Raw genomic sequence first — 23,118 nt, forward strand, 5'->3', positions numbered from 1 at the left:
AGAGTCAGTGTGCGTGGGACTCTCGTCCAGGAAGAGTCAGTGTGTGTGGCACTGTACCCCAGCGAGAGGCAGTGTGTGTGAAACTGTACCCCGGTGAATGTCAGTGTGTGTGGATCTGTTCCCCAGTGAGAGTCATTGTGTGTGGAACTGTACTCCAGTGAGAGTTAGTGTGTGTGGAACTGTACGCAGTGAGAGTCAGTGTGTGTGGAACTGTACTCCAGTGCGAGTTAGTGTGTGTGGAACTGTATGCAGTGAGAGTCAGTGTGTGGAATGGTACACCAGTGTGAGTCATTGTGTGTGGGACTGTACCCCAGTGAGACACAGTATGTGTGAATCTGTACCCCAGTGAGTGTCAGTGTGTATGGATCTGTACTCTAGTGCGCGTTATTGTATGTGGAACTGTACGGAGTAAGAGTCAGTGTGTGTGGAACTGTATCCCAGTGAAATTCAGAGTGCGTGGGACTGTAGTCCAGGAAGAGTCAGTGTGTGTGTGACTGTACCCCAGCGAGAGGCAGTGTGTGTGAAACTGTACGCCGGTGAATGTCAGTGTGTGTGGATCTATACCCCAGCGAGAGTCAGTGTGTGTGGAACTGTACTCCAGTAAGAGTTAGTGTGTGTGGAACTGTACGCAGTGAGAGTCAGTGTGTGTGGAACTGTATCCCAGTGAGAGTCAATGTGCGTGGGACTGTAGCCCAGTGAGAGTCAGTGTGTAAGGGGCAGTACACCAGCGAGAGGCAGTGCGTGCAGAACTGAACCCCAGTGAGAGTCATTGTGTGGAACTGTACACCAGTGGAGACATAGTGCGAGTGGAACTGTACCCCTGTGCGGGTCACTATGTGTGGAACTGTACCCCAGTGCGAGTCATTGTGTGTGGAAATGTACCCCAGCGAGTGTCAGTGTGCTTGAAACCGTAAAATGGTGAGTGCCAGTGTGTATGGATCTGTACCCCTTGTGAGAATCATTATGTGTGGGAATATACCCCAGTGAGAGCCAGTGTGAGTGGAACTGTAGCTCAGTGAGAGTCAGTGTGCATGGAACTGTACCCCAGTGAGAGTCGGTGTGTGTGAAACTGTAGCTCGGTGAGTGTCATTCCCGGTGAGCCCAGTGTGTTACCTGGAAAGAGTTATTGTGTCTGGAAATGTACCCCAATGCGCTTCATTGTGTGTGGGACTGTACCCCAGTGAGGGTCAGTGTGTGTGGAAATGTACTCTAGTGCGAGTTATTGTGTGTGGAACTGTACGCAGTGAGAGTCAGTGTGTTTGGAACTGTATCCCAGTGAGAGTCAGTGTTTGTGGAACTGAACCCCAGTGAGAATCAGTTTGTGTGGAACTGTACCTCAGTGAGAGTCAGCGTGTGGAACGGTACACCAGTGTGAGTCATTGTATGTGGGACTGTACCCAAGTGAGACATAGTATGTGTGGAACTGTACCCTAGTGAGTGTCAGTGTGTATGGATCTGTACTCTAGTGTGAGTTATTGTGTGTGGAACTGTATGCAGTGAGAGGCAGTGTGTGTGAAACTGTACCCCGGTGAATGTCATTGTGTGTGGATCTGTACCCCAGTGAGAGTCAGTGTGTGTGGAACTGTACTCCAGTGAGAGTTAGTGTGTGTGGAACTGTATGCAGTGAGAGTCAGTGTGTGTGGAACTGAACCCCAGTGATAATCAGTGTGTGTGGAACTGTACCTCAGTGAGAGTTAGTGTGTGGAACGGTACACCAGTGTGAGTCATTGTATGTGGGACTTTACCCCAGTGAGACACAGTATGTGTGGAACTGTACCCCAGTGAGTGTCAGTGTGTATGGATCTGTACTCCAGTGCGAGTTATTGTGTATGGAACTGTACACAGTGAGAGTCAGTGTGTTTGGAACTGTATCCCAGTGAGAGTCAGAGTGCGTGGGACTGTAGTCCAGGAAGAGTCAGTGTGTGTGTGACTGTTCCCCAGCGAGAGGCAGTGTGTGTGAAACTGTACCCCGATGAATGTCAGTTTGTGTGGATCTATACCCCAGTGAGAATCAGTGTGTGTGGAACTGTACTCCAGTAAGAGTTAGTGTGTGTGGAACTGTACGCAGTGAGAATCTGTGTGTGTGGAACTGTATCCCAGTGAGAGTCAGTGTGCGTGAAACCGTACAATGGTGAGTGCCAGTGTGTGTGGATCTGTACCCCTTGTGAGAATCATTATGTGTGGGAATGTACCCCAGCGAGAGCCAGTTTGCGTGGAACTGTAGCCCAGTGAGAGTCAGTGTGTATGGAATTGTACCCCAGTGAGTGTCAGTGTGTGTGGAACTGTACCCCAGTGAGTGTCAGTGTCTGTGGAAATGTACCCCAGTGAGAGTCAATATGTATCGAACTGTACCCCAGTGAGAATCAGTGTGTGTGGGGCTGTACCCCAGTGAGTGTCATTCTGTATGAAAATGTACCCCAACGATCGTCAGTGTGTGTGAAACTGTACCTTGGGGAGTGTCAGTGTGTGTGGAACTGAACCCCAGTGAGAGTCAGTGTATGTGGAACTGAACCCCAGTGAGAGTCGGTGTGTGTGAAACTGTAGCTCGGTGAGTGTCATTCCCGGTGAGCCCAGCGTGTTACCTGGAAAGAGTTATTGTGTCTGGAAATGTAACCCAGCGCGATTCATTGTGTGTGGGAGTGTACCCCAGTGAGGGTCAGTGTGTGTGAAACTGTATCCCAGTGAGAATCAATGTGGGCGGAACTGTACCTCAGTGAGAGTCAGTGTGTGGAACGGTACACCAATGAGAGTCATTGTGTGTAACTGTACCCCAGTGAGACACAGTATGTGTGGAACTGTACCCCAGTGAGTGTCAGTGTGTATGGATCTGTACCCATTGTGAGAGTCATTGTGTGTGGAGCTGTACCACAATGAGAGTCAGTGTGTGTAGGACAGTATTCCAGTGAAAGTCAGCTTATGTGGGACTGTAGTCCAGTGAGAGTTAGTGTGTATGGAACTGTACCCCAGTGAGAGTCATTGTCTGTGGAAATGTACCCCAGTTAGAATCAATATGTATCGAACTTTACCCCAGTGACAATCAGTGTGTGTGGGGCTGTACCCCAGTGAGAGTCATTGTGTGTGAAACTGTACCCCAATGATCGTCAGTGTGTATGAAACTGTACCTTGGGGAGTGTCAGTTTTTGTGGAACTGAACCCCAGTGAGAGTCAGTGTGTGTGGAACTGTAGCTAGGTGGGTGTCAATCCTGGTGAGCCCAGCGTGTTACCAGGAAAGAGTTATTGTGTCTGGAAATGTACCCCAGTGCGATTCATTGTGTGTGGGAGTGTACCCCAGTGAGGGTCAGTGTGTGTGGAAATGTACTCTAGTGCGAGTTATTGTGTGTGACACTGTATCCCAGTGAGAGTCAGTGTGTGTGGGACTGTGGTCCAGTGAGAGTCAGTGTGTGTGTGACTGTACCCCAGCGAGAGGCAGTGTTTGTGAAACTGTACCCCGCTGAATGTCAGTGTGTTGGATCTGTACCCCAGTGAGAGTCAGTGTGTGTGGAACTGTACTGCAGTGAGAGTTAGTGTGTGTGGAACTGTACGCAGTGAGTCAGTGTGTGTAGAACTGAACCCCAGTGAGAATCAGTGTGTGTGGAACTGTACCTCAGTGAGAGTCAGTGTGTGGAATGGTACACCAGTGAGAGTCATTGTGTGTGGAACTGTACCCCAGTGAGACACAGTATGTGTGGAACTGTACCTCAGTGAGTGTCAGTGTGTATGGATCTGTACCCCTTTTGAGAGTCATTGTGTGTGGAACTGTACCACAATGAGATTCAGTGTGTGTAGGACAGTATTCCAGTGAGATTCATTTTGTGTGAAACTGTACCTCAGTGAGAGCCAGTGTGTGTGGAACTGGACCACAGTTAGAGTCAGTGTTTGTGGGACTGTAGTGCAGTGAGAGTCAGTGTGTGTGGGATTGTACCCCAGTGTGAATCAGTGTATGTGAAACTGTACCCCAGTGAGAGTCGGTGTGCGTGAAACTGTAGCCCGGTGAGTGTCAGTGTGTGTGGATCTCTTCCCCGCTAAGAGTCATTGTGTGTAAAATTTTACCCCAGTGAGAGTCAGTGTATTGGGAGTGTACCCTAATGAGTGTGAGTTTGTGCGTAACTGAACCCGAGTGAGAGTCAGTGTGTATGGAACTGTACCCCAGTGAGAGTCAGTGTGTGTGGAAATGTACCCCAGTTAGAGTCAATATGTATCGAACTTTACCCCAGTGAGTATCACTGTGTGTGGGGCTGTACCCCAGTGAGAGTCATTGTGTGTGAAACTGTACCCCAACGATCGTCAGTGTGTGTGAAACTGTACCTTGATGAGTGTCAGTGTGTGTGGAACTGTACCCCAGTGAGTGTCAGTGCATGTGGAACTGAACCCCAGTGAGAGTCGGTGTGTGTGAAACTGTAGCTTGGTGAGTGTCATTCCCGGTGAGCCCAGCGTGTTACCTGGAGTGAGTTACTGTGTCTGGAAATGTACCCCAGTGCGATTCATTGTGTGTGGGACTGTACCCCAGTGAGAGTCAGTGCGTGTGGAACTGTATCCTGGTGAGAGTCAGTGTGCGTGGGACTGTAGTCCAGCGAGAGGCAGTGTCTGTGAAACTGTACCCCGGTGAATGTCAGTGTGTGTGGATCAGTACGCCAGTGAGAGTTAGTGTGTGTGGAACTGAACCCCAGTGAGACACAGTATGTGTGGAACTGTACCCCAGTGAGTGTCAGTGTGTATGGATCTGTACCCGTTGTGAGAGTCATTGTGTGTGGAACTGTACCACAATGAGGGTCAGTGTGTGTAGGACAGTATTCCAGTGAAAGTCAGTGTGTGTGGGACTGTAGTCCAGTGAGATTCATTTTGTGTGAAACTGTACCTCAGTGAGAGCCAGTGCATGTGGAACTGGACCACAGTGAGAGTCAGTGTGTGTGGGACTGTAGTCCAGTGAGAGTCAGTGTCTGTGGGTCTGTACCCCAGCGAGAGGCAGTGTGTGTGAAACTGTACCCCTGTGAATGTCAGTGTGTATGAATCTGTACCCCAGTGAGAGTCAGTGTCTGTGGGACTGTAGTCCAGTGAGATTCATTTTGTGTGAAACTGTACCTCAGTGAGAGCCAGTGTGTGTGGAACTGAACCATAGTGAGAGTCAGTGTTTGTGGGACTGTAGTGCAGTGAGAGTCAGTGTGTGTGGTATTGTACCCCAGTGAGAGTCAGTGTGTGTGAAACTGTACACCAGTGAGAGTCAGTGTGCGTGAAACTGTAGCCCGGTGAGTGTCAGTGTGTGTGGATCTCTTCCCCGCTAAGAGTCATTGTGTGTAAAATTTTACCCCAGTGAGAGTCAGTGTATTGGGAGTGTACCCTAATGAGTGTGAGTTTGTGCGTAACTGAACCCCAGTGAAAGTCAGTGTGTGTGGAACTGGACACCATTGAGAGTCAGTGTATGTGGGACTGTACCACAGTGAGAGTCAGTGTTTGTGGAACTGTACCCCAGTGAAAGTCAGTGTTTGTGGAACTGAACCCCAGTGAGAGTCAGTGTGTGTGAAACTGTAGCTCAGTGAGAATCATTCCCGGTGAGCCCAGCGTGTTACCTGGAAAGAGTTATTGTGTCTGGAAATGTACCCCAGTGCGCTTCATTGTGTGTGGGACTGTACCCCAGTGAGGGTCAGTGTGTGTGGAAATGTACTCTAGTGCGAGTTATTGTGTGTGAAACTGTATCCCAGTGAGAGTCAGTGTGCGTGGGACTGTGGTCCAGTGAGAGTCAGTGTGTGTGTGACTGTACCCCAGCGAGAGGCAGTGTGTGTGAAACTGTACCCCGGTTAATGTCAGTGTGTGTGGATCTGTACCCCAGTGAGAGTTAGTTTGTGTGGAACTGTACGCAGTGAGAGTCAGTGTTTGTGGAACTGAACCCAGCGAGAATCAGTGTGTGTGAAACTGTACCTCAGTGAGAGTCAGTGTGTGGAACGGTACACCAGTGAGAGTCATTGTGTGTGTAACTGTACCCCAGTGAGACACAGTATATGTATAACTGTACCCCAGTGAGTGTCAGTGTGTATGGATCTGTACCCCTTGTGAGAGTCATTGTGTGGAACTGTACCACAATGAGAGTCAGTGTGTGTAGGACAGTATTCCAGTGAGATTCATTTTGTGTGAAACTGTACCTCAGTGAGAGCCAGTGTGTGTGGAACTGGACCACAGTGAGAGTCAGTGTTTGTGGGACTGTAGTGCAGTGAGAGTCAGTGTGTGTGAAACTGTAGCCCGGTGAGTGTCAGTGTGTGTGGATCTCTTCGCCGCTAAGAGTCATTGTGTGTAAAATTTTACCCCAGTGAGAGTCAGTGTATTGGGAGTGTACCCTAATGAGTGTGAGTTTGTGCGTAACTGAACCCGAGTGAGAGTCAGTTTGTGTGGAACTGTACCCCAGTGAGAGTCAGTGTGTGTGGAACTGGACACCAGTGAGAGTCAGTGTATGTGGGACTGTACCACAGTGAGAATCAGTGTTTGTGGAACTGTACCGCAGTGAGAGTTAGTGTTTCTGGGCCTGTACCTCAGTGAGAGTCAGTGTTTGTGGGACTGTACCACAGTGAGAATCAATGTTTGTGGAACTGTACCACAGTGAGGGTCATTGTGTGTGAGACTCGTACCGCAGTGAGAGTCAGTGTTTGTGGGACTGTACCACAGTGAGCGTCAGTGTGTGTGAGACTCGTACCGCAGTGAGAGTCAGTGTTTGTGGGACTGTACCGCAGTGAGTGTCAGTGTTTGTGAGACCTGTACCCCAGTGATTGTCAGTGTTTGTGAGACCTGTACCCCAGTGAGAGTCAGTGTATGTGACACTCGTAACCCAGTGAGAGCTAGTGCTCCTAAAGGGAGTATATTAGGAAGAAGAGAAAGAAATACTGTATTATCTTCTGGAAGCTTTCAATCATCAACGAGTACCCGGTTTGAATGATGGATAATGAAAGATATCTACAGATGGTGCTTTTAGATGTATTTATCTGAAGTGAGTTGGGTTGGCTTGTTGGAATTTTCAGATCACCGAAGCAGAACATCTTCTGTTAGAACCAGCCGGGGCTTCTGCTCTGAAGAAACTTGTTACTTTCTGTAACTCTCTCAACGTGAACAAAATGATATCAAGAAGAACTGGAGTCTTACGAATTGCAGCAAACCGCTGAATTAGTGGGGCAGGAGATACACTTTGTGCTCTTTGTATAAACAATCAGCAGACTGATACCAAACCGTTCTCTGTGCTATTTGAATGCAGGTGGCAAAACAGCACTGAGGAAATTTGAATAAGAAGGAACTGTCATAATTTAGAGCATGAAGAACGTCCAACATTTGAACAATGTACTTTTATGTTGTACAGAAATCCGTAGTTTGATTACTAGTTCGGAGTGACACTTGGACATGATACTTTTGGCACTGTCCTCAGGTCCTCGTTGCTATCCAGCCTCTGATAAGCTCAGCATCTACCGAGTGCTTGTGGTTACATAACCGAGCAAAGTAGATTCACATCAAAGCAACGTTTCATTCAAAGAGGACCATTGTGGTTGTTTTTACTGAGTCTTTATTTCACACATCATCCTTGTGCAAGTCAGTCACGAGTCACCGGATTCACAGTGCAGAGTCTGTACTTTAATGATCAAGGGAATATGACAACCTAGTTAAATGCATAAACCATTGGAATGGCTGCATTTTTGGATTCTCTGGTAAAGTTCCCTTAATTGTCCCCAAGTCAGAGATAGACTTAAGCTTCCCATCCTGCTCACATAGTTCCACAGATTCTGATTCTCACTGGGATACAATTCCTACTCACAACATGGTCAAGCACTATTTAAGAAGAGAAACTTTAATTAGCCCCAGTGTTGTATTTTGAGTTCCTGTTCACTGATGCCTTGTCATTATGAGCTTCTACAAACTATAAGTTTAAGGGTGGCCCTGACTCTCCCTTGACCACAATGGACTGAGGTAAGCCAATGTTAATAAAGTGAGGGGGCTTTCATTCCATTCCAGCGGGTTAAGGATTTAATCTCAGCTCCGAGAGGTGAACTGAATTGTTTAAATATACTATCCCCTTAAATTCCCCAAGGTGGAGAGCTTCACCTTATCTACAAGGGTTGGATTCAATCCTGGCTCCCCGAGGTGAAAGGTCATCCTTCGGACCTACTGGATTCATGGTCTCTGTTCCAGCTAATTGTTATTTTGAGTTCACTAGCTGCAGTCATGTTATATTACCACAGCAATGTTTCTTGTTGCTTGGACAAGCACTTGGAATATAGATCCTAATGACTTCAGATTACTGAATCACAGCATTGTTATGGTGCAGAAGGAGGCCATTTGGCCCATCGTGTCTGCACCAGCAATTCACCTAGTGCCATTCTCCTGCCTTCTCCCCATAACCCTGCACATTCTTCCTTTTCAGAAAACAATCTAATTCCCTCTTGAATACCTCGATTGACCCTGCCTCCACCACACTCTCAGCAGTGCATTCCAGACCCTAACCGTGTGAAAAAGTTTTTCCTCATGTCGCTTTTGCTTCTTTTCCAATTACATTAAATCTGTGCCCTCTCGTTCTTGAGTGGGATCAGTTTCTCCTTATCTACCCTGTCCAGACCCCTCAAGATTTTTGAATATCTCTATCAAATCTCCTCTCAGCCTTCTTCTCTCCAGGAAAGCAGTCCCAACTTCTCCAATCTCTCTTCATAACTGAAGTTCCTCATCCCTGGAATCATTCTAGTGAATCTTTTCTGCACTCTCTCCAATACCTTCACATCCTCCCTAAAGCACAATACTCAAGCTGAGGCCAAACTAGTGTCTTATACAAGTTCAACATAACCTCCTTGCTCTTGTACTCTATGGCCCTATTAATAAAGCCTAGGTTACTGTATACATTATTAACTGCTCTCTCAACCTGTTCTGCCACCTTCAATGACTTATGCACATACACACCCAGGTCCCTCTGTTCCAGCACTCCCTTTAGAGTTGTACCCTTTATTTTATATTGTCTCTCCATGTTCTTCCTACCAAAATCAATCACTTCATATTTCTCCACATTGAACTTCATCTGCCATTTGTCCACTCACTCCACCAACTTGTCTATGTCCCTTTGAAGTTCTACGCTATCCTCCTCACAGTTCACAATGCTTCCAAGTTTTGTATCATCTGCAAATTCTGAAATTATACCCTGTACACCAAGATCTAGGTAATTAATATATATCAGGAAAAGCAAGGATCCCAACACTGACTCCTGGGGAACTCTACTACAAACCTTCCCCCAAAAAACACTCATTAACCACTACTCTCTGTTTCCTGTCACGCAGACAATTTCATATCCATGTTGCTACTGTTCCTTTTATTCCATGAGTTATAATTTTACTCACAAGTCTGTTGTGCGACACTGTATCAAATGCCTTTTGGAAGTCCATATACACCACATCAACAGCATTGCCCTCATCAACCCTCTCTGTTACCTCATCAAAAACACCAGCAAGTTCGTGAAACATGATCTTACCTTATCCAATCTATGCTGGCTTGCCTTAATTCACCCGCATTTGTGCATGTGATGATGAATTTTGTTCCAAATTATTGTTTCTAGAAGTTTCCCCACCACTGAAGTTAAACTGACTGGCCTGTAGTTATTGAGTTTATCCTTACACCCTTTTTTGAACAAGGGTGTAACGTTTACAATTCTCCAGTCCACTGGCACCACCCCTGAGTCTAAGGAAGGCTGAAAAATTATGGCCAGTGCCTCCGCAATTTCCACTCTCACTTCTCGCTGTATCCTTGGGTGCATCTCATTCGGTCCCATTGCCTTATCAACATAAGTACAGATATCCTAACCAATACCACCTTCTTTTCAATTTTAAACCCTTCCAGTGTCTGAATTTCCACCTCTTTCACTGTGGTCTGGATAGCATCTTCTTCCTTGATAAAGACAGATACAAAGTATTCATTTACTACTTCAGCTATACCCTCTGCCTCCAAGCGTAAATCCTCTTTTTGGTCCTTAATCAGCTCTACTCCTCTGTTTACCGCCCTTTTACTATTTATATGTCTATAGAAGACTTTGGGATTCCCCTTTATGTTAGCTGCCAGTCTCCTTTCATACTCTCTCCTTGTTTCATTTACTTGCTTTTTCACTGCCCCTCTGAACCTTCTATATTCAGCCTGATTCTCCGTTATGTTATCCACCCAACATCTGTCATAAGCAAACTTCTTCTTCATCATCTTAAACTCTATCTCTTTTGTCATCCAGGGAGCTCTGGATTTGTTTGTCCTATCTTTCCCCTTCCAGAGAATGTACCTTGACTGTGCCTGAATTATCTCTTCTTTGAAGGTAGACCATTGTTCAGCTACCATTTTACCCACCAACCTTTAGCTCCAATTTATTTGGTCCAGATCTGTTCTTACCCCATTAGAGCTGGCTTCCCCCCAGTTAGTTATTCTTACTCGGGATTGTTCTTTGTCCTTTTCCATAGCCAACCTGAACCTTAAGATACAATAAAATGTTCTCCTGCTGACACTTGATCTACAGGGCCTACCTCATTCCCAAGAACCAGGTCTAGCAGTGCCTCAGCTCTCATAAGACTAGAAACACACTGCTGTAGGAAATTCTCCTGAGCACACACTGCGAACTCTTGCCCCTCTCTGACCTTTATACTGGAAGTCTATATTTGGACATTAAAGTCCCCCATTATAACTATAATTGTTGCACCTCTCTGCAACTTCCTTACAAATCTGTTCCTCTAATCCTTTACACCACTTGATGGTGTATGGATTACACCTTTTTTGTTCCTTAGCTCCAGCCAAATAGATTCTGCCCTTGACCCTTCTAGGATATCCTCTCTCTCCAGCACTGTAGCTCTCCTTCAATGCTGTCACTCCTCCACTTTTTCTTTCTTTCCTATCTTTCCTGAAGACCTTGAATCCAGGAATATTTAACACTCAGTCCCGCCCTTCTTTGAACAAAGTCTCTGCTATCGCCACAACATCATATTTCCACATGGCAATCTGCGCCTGTAACTCACCAATCTTATTAACCACACTCTGTGAATTCACATACATGCACACTAGCTCTGATTTAGACTTTATTACTTTCTCCCTTACTTTGACCTCATCTATTAACATACTATTACTTACTTTAGTGCTATCTGTCTCTCCCAGTATTCTGTGTACCTTGGTATTCCTCTCTGATGGTACCTCCTGGTTCCTGTGCCCCTGCCAAATTAGTTTAAATCCTCCCAAACAGCACTAGCAAAACATTCTGCAAGGAACTCAGTGTTGGCTCTATTCAGGTTCAACCCATCCAGCCTGTACAGGTCCCATCTCCCCCAGAGCCAGTCCCAAGAATCTAAAGCCCTCCCTCATGCACTGTCTCCCTAGCCACACATTCATCCACCTTATCCTTCTATTTCTATAGTGACTTGCGTATGGCACTGGCAGTAATCCAGAGGTTACTACTTTTGAGGTCCTGATTACTAATTTTCTACCTAACTCCCTAAATTCTGACTGCAGGACCACATCCCTCTTTCTATTCAAGTTGTTCATACCAGTGTGGACCACGACTGCTGGCTGTTCACCCTCCCACCTCAGGGAGCTCTGCAACCACTCAGTGACATCCTTGACCCTGGCATCAGGAAAGCAACACACCATCTTGGATTTATGTCTATGGCCACAGAAACACCTACTTATTCCCCTAACTATTGAATCACCTATCACCATGGCTTTTCCGGACTTCCATGTACCCCCCTGTACAGCTGAACCACCCGTGCTGCCATGGATTTGGCTCTGGCTGCATCCTCCAGATGAACCATCACTGTCATCAATATTCAGAGCTGAATACTGGTTGGAGAGTGGGATGCACTCGGGGACCCCTGCTGTATCTGCCTCTCTCTGCTTGACTATCTGGTGGCCACCCTTTCCCCCTCTCCTTGCATATTCTTAAACTGCGGGGTGACCACATCTATAAATGAGTTGTCCATGAAGCTCTCAATGTCACAGATGTACTGCAGTGATGTCAGCTGCTGCTCAAGTTCTGAATCCCAGAGGTAAAGCTGCTGCAGCTGATGACACTTCCTGCACAAATAGTCATCCAGGACATGGGAAGTGTCCTGGAGTTCCCACAAAACACAGGATGTGCACTGTCAAGGTTGGAGCAGCCCTGCCATTCCTTAATCTGTTAGTTAATAACCATGCTACTGCGAATAAACCTACTACTGTTAATAAACCTTTACCAATATTAATAAACCTTACTATTATTAAAACTTACCAATACTAATAAAACTTAATAATGCTGATAAATCCTACAAATACTTAAAACACCTTACTTTAACAAAGCAAGATAAGACCAACCAGTTTATTCCCTCGTTTAGAAAGACAAATAGGAAATTCATTCCAGCCAATTACCTACCTGCATCTCTGTGATGTCACACCTCTATTTTTCTTTCCAAATGCAGACTCTGAACCCACAGACTTTCTTTTGGTGGAAAAGCTGCTTTATATTCTCACTCTCTCCTGCACTGTATTATGTCCCCACTGTGTACTCACTCTTTCCTGCCACTCTCTAGTGAACTCTCACTCCCTCATGAACTCTCACTCTCTCCTGCGCTGTATTATGTCCCCGCTACGTTTTCACTCCTTTCCTGCCACTCTCTAGTGAACTCTCACTCTCTCCTGCGCTGTATTATGTCCCCACTGTGTACTCACACTTTCCTGCCACTCTCTAGTGAACTCTCACTCTCTCCTGCACTGTATTATGTCCCCGCTGTGTACTCACACTTTCCTGCCACTCTCTAGTGAACTCTCACTCTCTCCTGCACTGTATTATGTCCCCGCTGTGTACTCACACTTTCCTGCCACTCTCTAGTGAACTCTCACTCTCTCTTGTGCTGTATAATGTCCCTGATATGTTCTCACTCTTTCCTGCCACTCTGTAGTGAACTGTCACTCCTTCCTGCACTGTATTATGTCTCCGCTGTGTTTTCATTCTTTCCTGCCACTCTCTAGTGAACTCTCACTCTCTCCTATGCTGTATTACACCCCCACCGTGTTCTCCATCCTTCCCGCCACTCTCCTTTGATTTGAGCTTTGATGTCCCATTTATGGTTCGAGGTGTTGCAGGAGACTCGATTTAACGAATTTGAAGATAATGTGGGAATCAGAGCTGTGGTGAGCTGGGAATGGGGGGATGGATTAAGGTGGGATAACAGGTCTGAGTAATTGAGTATTCGGCAGGGAGACCTGGGTTAATGGGCCACATCTGTTTCCAAAGCCCTTTACTTCTTCTGTTATAGTTTGCAAGACTAGAGAGTTGTAAGGACCGGAAGCGAGGGTGTTAGTGATTTTATCTGGTCTCTCTAACCAGAAAGAACCTCCAGTAAACCTTTCACTCTCACCGTTGCATATTTTCATGCTTGTTGGTCAACCTGCATATTTCTAAATCTCCAGCATTCCTAAAACTTGCTAGTTATTTTCCAGCTTCTCCACTCTGAGGAATTGAATTATATGCTGGACACTGAATATCCAACATCTGCATGTATTTTAGTCAGAAACACATCTGTTCTTGGCTCTGAAAGCTTAACTTGGCAGCTCTCCTCATCTAACTATTTCGAGTTTCTCGATGTTGTGCTAGTATTGTTTGTGTCAACCATTGCCCAGCTACTTTTCTTTTTACTTAATCTTCTTTCTTATCACCTCCCCTCTCTTCTGCTGGCCCTCCCTCTCTGTAATGTGGTCCGTAATATGACAATTAACATTATAAAGCATCTTTAATATAGCAAATTGGCCCGAGGCCATTGTTACGATTGTTGGACTTTATAAGACAGTTTTTGTTTTAAACTGTCTCCTTTAATTCAAGGTAAAATAGAATCGTTTGGAGAAGAGGATGTGACCTCATGCGAAATCTGCCTGAAGACAAACTCTTGTTATGGGTACAGAAACTCGAAGCGAGACTTATTGCAAGTAAAGTGCGAGTTTTGACACCTTGAAACAAAGGAGGAGGCGGCTGGTCTTAATGCCTACAGACTCAAAGACTCTCAGTGTCAGTCAGAGACAGAGAGATCTGGGGGAAGAAGACCCACAACAGGTGCTGCTCTTCCAGGCAGAGGAAAAGGCCTGTTTTTGGGCTCATCACCAAGCGGACTGCTGGTGAGGATGGATCTCCTGCCCAAAGGAACAATAAAAGACTAAGGACTCAGCAGACGGTGTCTTGCTACTGGCGGTCCATTCGATTACATTCAGAAGATTGAGTGAAAAGGACTTTGTTTAAAAGGACATTGGAAGATTGGTGGGGCAGGGAGAAGAGGTCCTGTTAAAACTGGGAAGAGCTTGGGACTTCAACACTTCCCGCCATTACTGCCAAACATGCAGAGTAATGTACAAATGCAGATGGGGTTTTTGGTTGTGTTAAGAAGTTAACAGAGAATACCTTTGCTGTAATTTAGTGTATTGGTTGCCTAGGTCAAAGATTATTGCAGAAAATAAAATCTCATGGTGTAGGGGGTAACATATTAGCATGGATAGAAGATTGGCTAGTTAACAGGGAGTAGTGATTTGTCATAAGTGGGTCTTTTTCTGGTTGGCAGGATGTGACGAGTGGTGTGTCACTGGGATCAGTGCTGGGGCTTCAGCTTTGTGCAATATATACAAATGACTTGGATGAAGGGACCGAAGAAATGGTTACTAAATTTGCTGATGACACAAAGTAGGAAGGAAAGTAAATTGTGAAGAGGACGTAAGGAGGCTACAAAGTGACAGAGATAGGTTAAGTGAGTGGGCAAAGATCTGGCAAATGGAGTACAATGTCAGCAAATGTGAAATCGTTCATTTTGGCAGGAAGAATAAAAAAGAAGCTTATTATCTAAATGGTGAGAGATTGAGGAGCTCTGAGAATCAGAGGGATCTGGGTGTCCTAGTGCATGAATCACAAAAGGTTAGTATGCAGGTACAGCAGGTAGTTAGGAAAGCTAATAGAATGTTATCTATTGTGAGGGGAATTGATTGCAAAAGTAGGGAGGTTATGCTTCAGTTGTACAGGGCATTGGTGTGACCACATCTGGAGTATTATGTACAGTACTGGTCTCCTTATTTAAAGAAAGATATAAATGCATTAGAAGCAGTTCAGAAAAGATTCACTAATATCAGGAATGGGTGGGTTGTCTTATGAGGAAAGGCTGGGCAGGTTAGGCTTGTATCCACTGGAATTTAGAAGAGTAAGAGGCGAATTAATTGAAACCTTTAAGATCCTGAGGGAGCTTGATAGTGTGGATGTGGACAGGATGTTTCCTCTGGTGGGAGAATCTAGAACTAGGGGTTTCTGTTTAAAAATAAGACAGGGATGATGAGAATTTTTTTCTCTCAGAGGGTTGTGAGTCTTTGGAACTCTCTTCCTCAAAAGGCAGTGGAAACAGAGTCTTTGAATATTTTTAAGACAGAGGTAGATAGATTTGTGATTAACAAGGGGGTGAAAGGTTATCGGGGGTAGGCAGGAATGTGTGGTTGAGGTTACAATTAGATCAGCCGTGATCTTATTAAATGGCGGAGCGGGCTCGAGGGGCCGAGTGGCCTACTCATAGAGTCATAGGGTTATAGACGTCTACAGCACAGAAAAAGGCCCTTCAGCCCATCGAGTCTGTACTAGTGAAACAAGTACCTAACTATCCTAATCCCATTTTCCAGCATTAGCCCATAGCCTTGTATGCCATGGCATCGCAAGTGCACATCCAAATACTCCTTAAATGTTATGAGGGTTTCTGCTTCTACCACCCTTTCAGACCAAAAAATTCTTCCTCACATCCTCTCTAAATCTCCTGCCCCTTACCTTAAATCTATGCCCCCTGATTATTGATCCCTCCACCAAGGGGAAAAGTTCCTTCCTGTCTACCCTATCTACGCCCCTCATAATTTTATACACCTCAATCATGTCCCCCCTCAATCTCCTCTGCTCCAAGGAAAATAACCCCAGTCTATCTAATCTCTCCTCATAACTAAAACTCTCCAGCCTAGGCAACATCCTGGTAAATCTCCTCTGCAATCTCTCTAATGCAATCACATCCTTCCTATAAAGTGGATTCCAGAACTACACGCAATACTCTAGCTGTGGCCTCACCAATGTTTTATACAGTTCCAGCATAACGTCACTGTTCTTATAATTTATACCTCAGCTAATAAAGGCAAGTATCCCATATGCCTTCTTAACCACCTTATCTACCTGACCCGCTACCTTAAGTGACCAATGGACATGCACACCAAGGTCCCTCTGATCCTCAGTTCTTCCCAGGGTCCTACCATTCATCGTGTATTTCCATGCCTTGTTTGTCCTGCCCCAGTGCATCACCTCACACTTCTCCAGATTAAATTCCATTTGCCACTGATCAGCCCATCTGACCAGCCCGTCTATATCCTCCTGTAATCCTCCTCACCATTTACCACCCCACCAATTTCGTGTCATCCGTGAACTTACTGATCAACCCTCCTACATTCAAGTCTAAATCGTTTATATATACCACAAACAGCAAGGGACCCAACACCGATCCCTGTGGAACCCCACTGGACACAGGCATCCAGTCACAAATAAAAACCCCTCGACCATCACCCTCTGCTTCCTGCCACTCAGCCAATTCTGGATCCAATTTGCCAAATTGCCTTGGATCCCATGGGCTCTTACCTTTGTTATCAGTCTCCCATGCAGGACCTTATCAAAAGCCTTGCTGAAGTCCAAGTAGACTACGTAAATGCATAAATGCACTCCTGCTCCTAATTCATATGTTCGTATGTAAAAGTCTTAAAATGTGAAATATCGTCATGCGATCATTTGCATTAGTCACTGGAAAATTCATATCCCTTTAGAGGTTATTGGTCTCTATGGGGATTGTAACACCATTTACAAAGTGGCAAATTGGAGAGAGATTAAAGCAAAGTGTGGTTAAACAGATTTTCAGGCGGATTTCATAGCTGTAGGTGATAATGAGAAATATTCTAGAGTCTAGCATGGTAATGATCGAAGACTCTGCCATTGGTGATCAAGTCTGGGTGTGGGGGTGGGGGAGGCATGAGGGGTTTGCAGAGTGGATGGAGTTGGAAGAGCTGGAATGTAGGGGGAGGCATTGCAGTGTATTGAGGCCATGGTTGGATCTGTAGGCAACAGTGAAGGTTTTGACTGGAGGATGAGGAAACAGTTTTGCTCAGCAGGTACTGGGGTAATGGATGAGAGGTACTTTGTATGGATGAAGAAGTGAGCAGCAGAGCTATGGGTGAGTCAGAAAGTATTTTGAGCTTCGTTTTGGAGGCTGACGAGAGGGAGCTTTGTAAAAGTCAAGTCTGGAGGTGACCATGTTGAGGGTTTCAGGAGTGCTGAGGATAAAGTCAGATTAGAGGCAAGCAACTATCTAGCGTAGAAATAAGCAAGCCTGATAATGGACTGGATGTGGGGTTTGAAGTTCAACCCAAGCCAATGGTTCAGCCTAAGAAAGCAGCTGATTTGGGGGCATGGAAATGGAGGCAGGGTCTGGAGTTTCTGAGTGCTGCATAACACTGAACATTGCACTAATATGAAATACTGTGAGGTATAAAGATACAGGGACAATCTTCCACCTCTGCTCAATTCTCACCCGCAGCTATGGAGCAATGGGTTGGAGACCGCACTGTGATCATATTGTAAGGGGACAGGCAAGTATTACTGCACTGTTAACCATCTCCAAGGGCTGGGCAACAGGGAGAAAACTTGCAGCCAGTATTAACAAGACCATATCAAATTTATCATCTTTTGTGTAAAGAATGTACTAAGGAAGTGAATGAAGAAATTAATAATAAGCCAAGAAAGCAGAGATTAGGAAGGATGACAGAAAACTTTTTGTTAATAAGATGGATTTTGGAGATGTTTTTAAAGAAGAGAAAGAAACCAAGAACAAGAGGGATTTAGGGAGGAGTTCCCAATAATAGGGCCGAGCTGGCTGAATGTTGGGCAATGAGAGAAGCGACCCACTCAAGGTTGTAATCAGAGGGCCAGGGCATTGGGAAGTGATAAAGAGGTGAAGGAGATTGCTGAGCTGGGGTAAGGGGAGCCCAGGGAGGGGTTTAAAGGTAAGGACAAGGGCTGATGAAGTTGTGCAAAGTTAGCTCTTCAGTTTAGACAAGTGGAAGAGAATACGAGTCGGAATGAGGGGTTGAGGGAGCAACAGTTCTCAGGGTAGAGGAGGTGGGTCCCATGGAACTGATGAGTTTAGAGAGGAATTGGGAGAAGCTGGGAAAAAACTACAAAATGACAAGGATTCAGGGCTAGACTGGACAAATGCAGAGGAGTTGTTGGGAAGAAGCAGAGGAGGCAAGGCACACATGGATTTGGTCCATGCTTCTCCGGTTTTATAGTTACTGATGGGGGAAGATGAATGGTGACAAGGAGATCAATGGTATGGAGAAAAGGAGCAATGGATTCTCCCTCCCTTGTTATCCCCCTGGGTGCATTTGCTGCAATCAAGGGTGTTGAAAACAGAGGAGAAGGAGCAGATTTACAGCAGTGGAAGTAGGTTACTGCTGAGTGAGATGTTGTATGCAAAGAGGTCACAACAAGAAGTCGAGGTTACGCTAAGGATATGGATGGTGGAGTTTACAAGAAGGGTTAGGTTGAGTAAAAGATAGGAGGAAGGATAAGTCAGAGGTGAGTGTACACAAAGCACAAAACAAATCAGAACCCTAAAACTACTCCCATAACTACACTCACAATTATAATAGCCCTTCTGTTTGCAAGCCGCACTATGAGAACTTCAAAAAGGATTTTACTGAATCATGAGGTCACTCAAAATATCCTCAACCAATAATGAAGCACTGGATTATCGGCAGAGTTTTATATTCAAACAGGAAGTTGGTGCTATAAATAGCCTGAGAGTTCTGAGAACACATGGCAGGCTCTTCAGAACCGACGAAACATGAAATGACAATATTCACTCCAGATACATTCCTACATTTCCCCAAAGTGCATAGACATCCGGGCACAATAACCTGGGCACTTACCTCACAGACACCCAGTGCACAGATACCCAGGCATTTACCCAATGTACATATACCTGAGCACACATCCAGTATCCCATAGATATATCTAGGCGTATAGATAGAAGGTTCACCCTTGGCTTTGACCTGATTCTTCGTTGTGGCTCGGTGTCATACTTTGTCTTATAATACTCCTGTGAATCGCCTTGGGATGTTTCATTGCATTAAAGGTTTTTTCTTATTTGTTCACGGGATGTGGGCTTCGCTGGCTGGGCCAGCATTTATTGCCCATCCCTAGTTGCCCTTGAGAAGGTGGCGGTGAACAGCTGCAGTCCATGTGGTGTAGGTACACCCACAGTGCTGTTAGGAAGGGAGTTCCAGGATTTTGACCCAGCGACAGTGAAGGAACTTGGATATATTTCCAAGTCAGGATGGTGAGTGGTTTGGAGGAGAATTTGCAGGTGGTGCTATATAAATATAAATTGCTGTTGTTGTTGACTGGAATATCAAGGTCGAGTTGAAATGTGATGGGATTCCAGTGCAGCCAGAGCACAGATTACATTCTGCCTAACCCTCTTCTATCCCAGGGATTTGGGAGGTGAGAAACCAGCAGATATGGAGCTGGCTGCTGCCCTCAGCTTATTATTGGGATACTAACCTTCTGCTTACAATTGGAGAGGGTCTGATGATCATTGAAAGACTGCAGGAGAAAGTGAGCAGAAGGTGGTCTCCCTTGCCTTGCTGCCTGATCCCCTCAGACTCTTTGATCCAAGGAGATCCCAGGCACAATATTGACTGCCAGGCTCCGAGGACACTGTAGGAAATGAACCCAACTGCAGAGAAGTGAGTTGGGAGGTGCCGGAGTGCCCATGAGAATGTTTATGTCTATTGCAACAGTAACTCATCTTTAATTGAACTCAAGGTTTGTCTATTCAGACTACGTCCTCACAGAAATTCTCCAAGAAAAGGTTTTAATGGGAAGCCAGTGCAGTAGATAAACATCGCAACTCTGCCCCAGAACCCAGACTAATGTGTACAATGCCATGATGAATCAACTTCATTACATTTGAATGTGGCTGCTCCCTATTCGGGCCCCAGTCTGATTTAATAATGTTATTTAGTTTAGTGGGATGCTTGTTTTCTGCTGATACTGTTTGGTCAATTCTCTGATGTGCAATATCTTGTTGTTTAGTTATAATGGGAATTTGTCCAAACCAAGCTGGATCTGTGTGGTTATTACTCAGAGTCACATAGTTTTGAAGAAAAAGAAACAGAGCAAACAATTCTGGAACGCACAACAAAGACCTTCAACAGTCCCACCAAAAGCATTAACATGTCTTTTTGATTTTGAATGTTGTGTTGTTTATTTTTCAGATTTCCAGAACTTGTGGATTTCTTTCTTCTCTCTAATACTGACAGGGGCTTAGGCTCTGACATGGTACACTCGCTATGTCCTCAGCTCTTTGCTGCTACAGATCTGAATGTGGCGCTGGATGGGATAGGGGCGAGCTAAGCACTGAATGGGTGAGGTGTTGAGCAGGGCTGCTGCAGGACACTAGTGGAGGGCAGGGCAGTAAGTGTGGGTAGACACTATGTGACCTTGGGCACTCACCAAGGGTGAACCATTGAACAGAAGAAGTGATTCCTTACAGCTCACAGTTGAACCCCGGTTACAGAGAAGCTGGTCCCCTGTCTGTTCTCTCAGTCCATGTGTTCATGTAAAAGGAAAGAAGAGGGACATGAAGTGGGAGGGCAAATAATTGAGGGAGAACAAATAATTTTAATAAGCCAAAGAAACCTCACTAATTACGCTGACCCAGGATAACGTAGAGTGTGAGTTAGGCAGTCAGACTGCGATTAGAGTTCCCAGCTGCTGTTCCTCAGTCATCCAGGTAGCAGACACACTGTTGTTGTAAAGCTCTGTTTGTTTGAATAGAAACCATGGCCTGTGGGTGCTGTTTGAAGTGAGGACTTTGTACTTTGTCTTTCAGTGCCCCAGACACTCTCCAGACAGTCAACGTCTGCAACCGTTTGTGGGATTTAATTGCTCCATTATACTTGGTAAATGAGGTGTGCAGGACATTCATGAGAGGGCGATATTTCCGTCTCCTTCTACATGCCACTATGATGCTGGCTGCAGATAATGCAGGGGGAGCCTTCCAGGCTCCACGTACAGAAAGAATTTGGGACCTTCCTGCAAAGAGGGAGTTTCACTATCAGGTTGCGTGTGATGTGAACACCAATCACTTCTTATCACCCTTTGCATGTTTTATCTTCCCTCTGGCTCCGGCTGGGTTCTCTGAGACTCTCCGAGGCTCCCCTGGGTGTTTTACCTATAATTAGTATACTTATGACCCTGGGGTTGTTTGTGTGGTTGTGGTACAGTTGCTGCTGGTGGGTTTGGCTCTGACACTACTGAAGAGTTTAGGAGTCTGACCTCCTTCCCAGTGCACCTGCAGGTGCAGTATTTGTCTCTGTTTTTGCCCTGAGCTGTTGTTTTCTGCCACTGATCTCTGAATTATGCAGCTATTGCTGTATAACCTTGGTTTTGCATTAATAACAGTGCAAGATGATTAGAAAGAAATCTGCAAATGCAAGAAATCTGAAATTAAAAATGCTGGAAATGCAGAGTATGGTGTGGATTATTGGTACCAAGCAGAGAGTGGGCAGGGCATGTAAAATCACCTTGAGGCCACTGGCGCTTTCCTAACAAGGGTGCTGGGCATCTCTGCAGCTCAACTACCTTCCCAAGAGGGGAATAGAGGTTTAAATAAAAATAAACTCGTCCAAATCTGCTGTGGGCGTGTATTCCCTTTGCATTTCCTGTGGCGATTCTTTTGCCAGTGGCACAGACACAATGGGCCGAATGGCCTCCTGCATTCTGTGATTCTGTGGCCTGGTGGGTGCCCCTGTGCCATGCCCCTGCATTGTGAAACAGCGGCATTGCCAGGCTTTGCTTTCAACCCGGGGCACTGTCATTTAGAGACCTTTCTGTTTGATATTGGCTCTCCTCCTCTGTGTCATATCGCTTGCCCTCCAGGGCAACGCTCCCCCTTTCTGCAATCATCGGAGGGCAGAGTTTGAAGTACCAACGTCAAGTGCTGCTCTCCTCTCTTGGAGAAGCAAGAACCTGAGAGGAAAGGAGGAATTTTGAAGCGATGGTTTCACAAAACTTGCTGCCTGTCCATTTGCATTACTTGAGCTGCAAACTGCTAAAAAAAAATCCCCAGCTGCACCTCGTCTCCAGTCAAATGGGACAGACCCAGTGTTATGACAGCCGGGACTCAGCAAGTATGTACTGTTTACACTCATTTATTCTGACATCTTAATTCACAGTTATTTAGACTAACACCAGTTTCCAGAAAATATGTTGCAATCGGACTTATCATCCAGCAGAGATTTGACACTAAAGGAGGCGGAACACACAGAGCCCAAACAAAACAAGTACAAACTTACCCCGGACAAAAGGCGACTGGAAAACCTTGTAACCGCACAGTGCGCTCCTGATCCAACACACATCTAGATTTTTAAAAAGGGTTCTTGCCACTTAGCAAAATGCTATTTACAGCCAAGTAGCAGGGAAGTGGACCGATTCCTGGGGGCTGCCCCAGGTCAATGATTCATCCTCTGATTCCAACTTGTTTCAAATCACATAGGCAGCTAGGGCGGGACAATTTCCCTATGGACAGTGTCGCTTTGAGTAAGGGCTGAACAAAAGAACGCTGAAGTGATCCTGTAAACTCTCACAGTGTAACCTTTCCTCGCTACACAATGGACGGGGAGTGCACCACCCTGACCCACACTTCACAACTGGAGCACGATACACTGTCCCCATCAAATACTCCCAGGGCGCATAAAGCACCAAGTTAGATACAGAGTAAAGCTCCCTCTACACTGTCCCCATCAAACACTCCCAGGGCAGGTACAGCACGGGGTTAGATACAGAGTAAAGCTCCCTCTACACCGTCCCCATCAAACACTCCCAGGGCAGGTACAGCACGGGGTTAGATACAGAGTAAAGCTCCCTCTATACTGTCCCCATCAAACACTCCCAGGGCAGGTACAGCATGGGGTTAGATACAGAGTAAAGCTCCCTCTACACTGTCCCCATCAAACACCCTCAGGACAGGTACAGCACGGGGTTAGATACAGAGTAAAGCTCCCTCTACA

The 23,118-nt window shown here is 45.7% G+C and overlaps 2 long non-coding RNA genes across 2 annotated transcripts in view; one reads left to right on the top strand and one right to left on the bottom strand.

Annotated features, from left to right (window-relative positions):
• The window catches only part of LOC144668857 (uncharacterized), a 73,382-nt gene extending 53,128 nt beyond the window's left edge, over nucleotides 1-20,254 (top strand). Inside the window, exon 3 of the long non-coding RNA XR_013573561.1 lies at nucleotides 20,141-20,254. This is a non-coding gene — a long non-coding RNA (uncharacterized LOC144668857). The remainder of the gene's footprint in view (nucleotides 1-20,140) is intronic.
• The window catches only part of LOC144668858 (uncharacterized), a 143,021-nt gene extending 120,282 nt beyond the window's left edge, over nucleotides 1-22,739 (bottom strand). The window contains exon 1 of the long non-coding RNA XR_013573562.1: nucleotides 22,405-22,739. This is a non-coding gene — a long non-coding RNA (uncharacterized LOC144668858). The remainder of the gene's footprint in view (nucleotides 1-22,404) is intronic.
• Nucleotides 22,740-23,118: the final 379 nt, after the last annotated feature.

The sequence above is a fragment of the Cetorhinus maximus genome, chromosome 28 (assembly GCF_964194155.1).
Source record: "Cetorhinus maximus chromosome 28, sCetMax3.hap1.1, whole genome shotgun sequence".
Taxonomy (NCBI): Eukaryota; Metazoa; Chordata; class Chondrichthyes; order Lamniformes; family Cetorhinidae; genus Cetorhinus; species Cetorhinus maximus.